Below are 6,244 nucleotides of genomic sequence, written 5' to 3' on the forward strand. Positions count from 1 at the left end.
TGATTTCATTTACTTTACGCTTGGATATTTATTGCATTACGAAAGTTGAATCGCGCCTTTTATATATATATGTGTGTGTGTGTGTGTGTATGTATGTATGTATACACAAAAACTTATGAAAACTCACCAACTTAATTGTTGACAAATCTATTATTTTCAACGTGCTACAGGTTGAATCGATGACGTGCTAAGGATGAAGATCATTAGTATACCTTAGGTTATTTGAATAATGAACTTATTTATTGTTTTAATGAAGTGTTTTCATGTTATTTTTATTTATGAATAATTGTGTACTTGTTACGTTACGAAATGAAATAAATATAATTATTATCGCTTTAATAGTGTTACGAGCTATGAGTGATTTGTACGTTACACCCGGGCATATTCCGCTTAAAGCCGGGGTGTTACATTTATTATGTGAGTGTGTTCTTTAATTTTTAGAGTGGTGGGAGTGGTTGTGAGTGAAGGAGAGAAACAATGTTAATGTTCATCATTAAATTTGGAAAAACACTTTGTTTCTTCATAATTTTTTAATATTTTTTGAAAGTAGTTGTGAGTGAAGGAAAAATAAAATACAATGATAAATGTATAAAAAGTTATTTAATTAAATAAAAAGAATAAAATAATGATTTTTAATGTAATTTTAAATTTAAAGATAGAACCGATTAGAAATGCTCCAAGAGTATTCACATCCCATTTCCTATCCACGTTCGTACACGTTTAACTAAAAATCACTATTTCTTCATTTATTTTTCAATTTCTAAAAATCTGTCTAGATTTCATTCTACATCCCATCTCTATATTTTTTTCTCCTTTTCCAATTACCCTCATAAATAGGATTAACCACCACTATTTTGTATTATTCTTTTTCTTTTTCTTCTTAAATTGATATATACTTTTACAGGGGAAAATTAACATATAAATTATATTAATGTGCTAACTATACGAATCAAGTAGTTTAATTATATATACAAAATAATATAATTTAATTCATACAATTAACACGTTAATTTACTTTGTATTTAATAGGTTTGACTACCTAAATCTTAATTACTACTTTTGGTTTCGGGTTGGAATAGTTTTATTGGGTTGACACTCGGGTTAATGGTAACTGGGCATTAAAGAATCCATCAAGCTGTTTTAAACTCTTAACCAACCACACCAACTGATTTATGTTTCCCGTTGCGCGTTGTTTCAAAAGTCTTGAGAATATTGATGTGATTGTGTTGTTTGTGACTCTGTTAGCTTGCCATATTCAAACAAAACCCGCACGCTTCATCAAACAATCAAAGCCATCATTGGAATGTCGATCGTGTTGGATTCAAATTCAGTATCAAAATGTCATAATGCAATTTCAACACTTCATGTATAAGCTAGGCAAAGTAAACAAAGATAATGTAAATAAATATATAATGACCATTCAATACAACTGTACATAGATTATAACTTTATGCCTTCCAACCATAACCGAGTCCCTCCAATTCATCGTTGTCAAAAAACCCATTTCCCAAAAACTCGCTCGCTATATCCATAACAGTATCATCACACATACTTGGGAAATCAGCTGTTACCGCCTTCTGACTACCGACACCTGCGCTAGCTGTCCCGCCACCTGCAGATGAATCATTGAGTGAAGCACCTTTGAAACTATTGCTTCTGGTTGGCACAACTGGTGGCAGTGGTGACGTCGCTGATGATGAAACCCCGTATCTCAAACCTTCTCGACCCATACTCCCGCTAGCGGCACTCTGCCAGAAACCGATGGCTTCGGTCCACCACCGCCACCATTACTCGTATCTTGAAGCAGTTGCTGAATAATGTGCTGTTGTATGGCATGACCGCCACTGTGAGGTGACGGCTGGTGATTCTGTGGTGGCTGAAACATGGGCCTTTGTTGGAAACCGCCAACCGCTGCATACTTGTGGAACCCTGAAACGGATATCCATTTTGGTTTAAGTTATTAAAGGAAGATGAAGCTTCTTGTTGGGCATTTGAACTCATTGAGTTTTGTCTCATGAGTATGTTCTGGTAGTTTGAACTTGCAAGTGCAGCCTGAGCTCCACGGTTAACCATGTATTGACTATTATTGACCAATGACCCGTTGGCACCTGGATTCAGTGGCACTAATTTACTAGACATATGGTCCATTTCTTGCATCTTCTGTGTTTGTGAGTTGACCGAGTTTGTTTTTCTGGGAAAACTTTTCAATCCCTCTGTAAAAGACATGACAGTTTTGAATAAACTGTTGCAATAATGAAAAAAAAAGAAGAGTATATCTTAATGATAAAAGATGGTTAAACTATTACCGATCGGACCAACTTTGGTATCCCGACAAAAATCGATCAAGTCTTTCATGCTATTGACCACTTCAGATATCTATTAGCATAGATCAGGTTGCAAATGATCAGTATCATGTTAGAAAAAACTAGAAGTGTAAACGAGCCGAGCCGCTCATGAGCTACTCAACATCAGCACATTAAAACTCGAACTGAGTGGAGCTTAAACGAGCTCGAGCTCACGAGCTGTTATCAAATCTCATTTAATTAACGAGTTCAAGCACAAGCTTCAATTATCGAGCTCGAGCCGGCTCGCAAACCAAAACTAGCTTTTTTAATTATACAATTTTTATTTAATATATAAACATATGATAAAAATAATTAAATAATATATTATATTATATTACATATATAAAATTATAATTATATATATGTATACAATTATAAAAATATAAAAACTCACGAGCTTGACAAAATACTCACGAACCGGACTCGAGTTATAAAAAATACAACTCTAAATGAGCTGAGCTCGAGCTCAAGCCCTCTTAAATTAAAATGTGCCGAGCTCAAACCTAAACGAGCTAGGGCTCGGCTATCACCTAGAAAAAACAAAGATTCAGCAAAAGTGAAGAATATTCACCTGTAAGCACCTAACATATCTTTTAGAAAAACCCAAATCATTCAATGACTGCAACTCTAAGCTCCTCGCAAGCTGCCGCCCAGCCGCCACAACCCTGCCACAAACCAAACAGTCAGTCACAAAACATGTTCTCGGTTAGCCCAACCTGTTTCAACACATACAAATTTAACCCATTATGATCGACTCACATATTGCTATTTGTTTGCAAATCTTGCTGTGAGACCCCATCAGAACCACTTTCAGCTATTGTAGATTGACATTTTTGTGCTACTTGCAACAGTTGATTCACCTGCAAAACAGCCAAAAAATACAATATATGGATTTATAAATTTAATCAATTATGTTCTTAGTAAAAAAAATGAAGCTTTTGTACCTGAGGTGCAATCAACCTACGAGGAAGAAGCTCTTCATGGCGTCGTGCACAAAATTCCCATGTTAATATCTGAAAAGACACATGCAGATAAGTAAAAAAACACATATTCCATCATTATGTCTTTTATTTTCAATAAAAATATTATTTGGGTTAAATCACCTTTAAATCAGGGGTGAAAATAACTTTAAGCCGGCCCTCACGAACCACACGAAGTTGCTCGTATATACTTTCCTGAACAGCTTTTCCATACTCCAACATCATTATTCCAGATGGGGATCTATATTCACGAGGCATGTCTAGAAATAAAAGCTCGTCTATAACACCACTGCCAAACTTGATTTCATTAAGTCTTGGCAGTGCTTCAAAAGTTGCCTCTGTTAATATACATACCATCAAAACATAATTTAATTTAGAATTCTTGAACACAATATTTATAATATAGTGTATGACTTGTGATTTACATACCGAAGCCTCTTCCGGATTTAGACCCACAAATATCACATTGCCATGCGTCCTAAGAAGATAAAAACTTTTTATGAAAACAAGATACACAAAAACAAAAAAAAACATACCATAGCCACCTGTGGAAACACACCCAACGAATGATAGCCCACATTATCATACAAGGACAGGCACCACCTTTTCTTTGCACGTGGAGAATAATACTCTGCTACGAACTTCCTCCAGTAGGAGATACTGTTTTCCTGCATATATTTAAACCAAGAATAGTTAACCCGAGAAATTAAAGGTGGCACACTGGCACTGCAGCTCATTATTTAAGAATGTTTTGTTTCATGTTATGTTTCATTTCTAGTGGAGCAAGCCAGTAGAATTAGAGCAAAATAGCTAAAGAGACGAGTCAAATGAATTAACAATCACCAAAAAGGTACTTTTAATGCATAAACTACCGAAATCATTTCATCCAGATAAATAGATTACTATCAATATAATATCATTATCATAATCATTTTTGACACGCTAAATATTTGCTAAAAAAAATTATCCCTCTAGACTTTACATAGGAAAAACATTTTTGACCGTTTCCCAACCCTGGTCAACCCACCCAATTGCCACCTCTACAAGCATTGAAATTTGATTCATAAATTCATTGCGTTGATAAAAACCAAAAATGGAATGTGAAATTTAAATACTCATAATCATACTCACAGCTGGACATTGCCTTTGATGATACATGTATTGCATCAACCTTCGTGAGCAAACACCACCATCATTGGGTTGTTTCATTGCATTTGCAGGTTGCAAACTCTGTTGCTGTAACTGTTGCCTCAACTGCAACTGCTGCTGCTGCTGAAGCAAATGTGCTCGTTGAAGTGGCGGCAAAGACTGGAACAACTGCTGCTGCTGTTGATGTTGCTTCAGTCTCTGCTGCTGAATCAAACTTTGTAGCTGTGGGCTTTGTAACTGCATTGAATCTTGTCTTTGCAATATCTGCTGTAAAACCTGTTGTTGCATCATATCTTCCTGCTTGATATCTACCCGAGCCTTCTTTTGCATGTGTGATATACCGTCATTATCTTGAACGAATGATCCAATAACTCTTGCACCGGAAACCTGTCCAGCCCGTAAAGGAGGCAACGATGTGGCCGTATTGGAACTTGGTTGCATTGTCGACGCCCCTTCTATAACAGAAGAGCCTGAAATGCTCATATTATTTGAAGTAAACGATAAAGGCGATGCGGGTAATAACATATTATATTCATTATTAGCACTCGCACTTCTTTGAAGCCGGGAACCACCACCACCACCTCCTGAAAGACCCGAGTTAGCATCAGTAATCAACGAACTCGCCCCGATGCTATTCGTTATGTCTCCAGATACCGGTACCATGTTTGCTTGCATATTTCCAGGAACCGAACTTGCAGAGTTCCCAAAAGAGCCCAAATGCGAAAAACCTAAACCTTGAGACTGCATATCTCCTTGAAAAAAGATTCCCGAACTTGACGGAGAATGCACCCTCCCAGAACTAGCCCGAGATGGCCCCATTCGCGATATAGCCGCTTGCTGGCTCGAATCCGAATAGTTATCCAGTTTCAGAGCCTAATTTGATCCAATTAAATGATTAATAACAATTATCAACTAATTCAATATTAATATAATAACATTAACATAACAAAGGATTTAAAAGCATAAATCACCTAGTAGCTAATTTAATTCAATTAAGAAAACCTGATTTATAACTTAGAAGCTAAGCAAATGAAGGCATAAATAAATATCAATCAAATTACCACAAAATTACATCCTAAAAAAGCGTATTTACAAATAAAACAATTAAATTAGCAGCTAAAACACGCATGGTCAAATAATTTCACAGACAAGTTAAACACATTCATAAATTAACGCCAAAGTAGATCAAATCTCTACAATAATAATAAGTTAATAACGCTTCCGTAAGCTACTAACACACAATTAGTTAAAACCGCATCAAATAATAATAATAATATTGCTTACAGGTAAAGGTAAAGGTAAAATCAATCGGCTAACCTTTGAAATACTCCGTAATAATAATAATATCTGGAAATAAATAACGATCGGAGTTTATGTATGTAGCGGGAATCGGAGAGAGGATGGTGACTGGGAGTGGCGGTGGAAAGAGTTACTTGACCGGCTGTAGCCGGTTTATATTTGGGAGTTGTGTGAGATCGGGCGGTGGCTAGGGGTTTAGTGTTACACGTGTCAAGATCTGATCCGGTTGATGGGGTGGTTTATTTGACAGGGCAGGTCCGATGAGGTGTGATCTGGTACAGCCGTCTAATGCATGAAGGATCTGAGTCAACTCGTTTTCTTCTGGTTCAGTACAAATAAAATGTTCAAATGTTCCGAGTTTGGCCTACTTTTATTGTTTTGTTTATGATTATTTTTTAAAGTACCTTATTTTCTATTATTTGATAAGTTATTTTTAAATGTTTTGATTAGCTTATATTTTTCAAGTTAATT

General features: G+C 35.9%; 1 pseudogene across 1 annotated transcript; it reads right to left on the reverse strand.

Moving 5' to 3' along the window:
• Nucleotides 1-1,411: 1,411 nt before the first annotated feature.
• LOC143615254 (putative transcriptional regulator SLK2) lies at nt 1,412-5,404 on the reverse strand (annotated as a pseudogene). The gene is made up of 9 exons (XR_013150439.1): nt 4,457-5,404; nt 3,862-3,993; nt 3,755-3,803; nt 3,449-3,663; nt 3,290-3,358; nt 3,105-3,205; nt 2,917-3,010; nt 2,307-2,376; nt 1,412-2,213 (listed from the first exon to the last, which is right to left on the reverse strand). The product of XR_013150439.1 is annotated as a putative transcriptional regulator SLK2 (transcript).
• Between the last annotated feature and the right edge of the window lie 840 nt (nt 5,405-6,244).

This window comes from Bidens hawaiensis, unplaced genomic scaffold (assembly GCF_021521415.1).
Source record: "Bidens hawaiensis isolate Kalapana, Puna unplaced genomic scaffold, B.hawaiensis_p1.1 tig00042361_1, whole genome shotgun sequence".
Taxonomy (NCBI): domain Eukaryota; kingdom Viridiplantae; phylum Streptophyta; class Magnoliopsida; order Asterales; family Asteraceae; genus Bidens; species Bidens hawaiensis.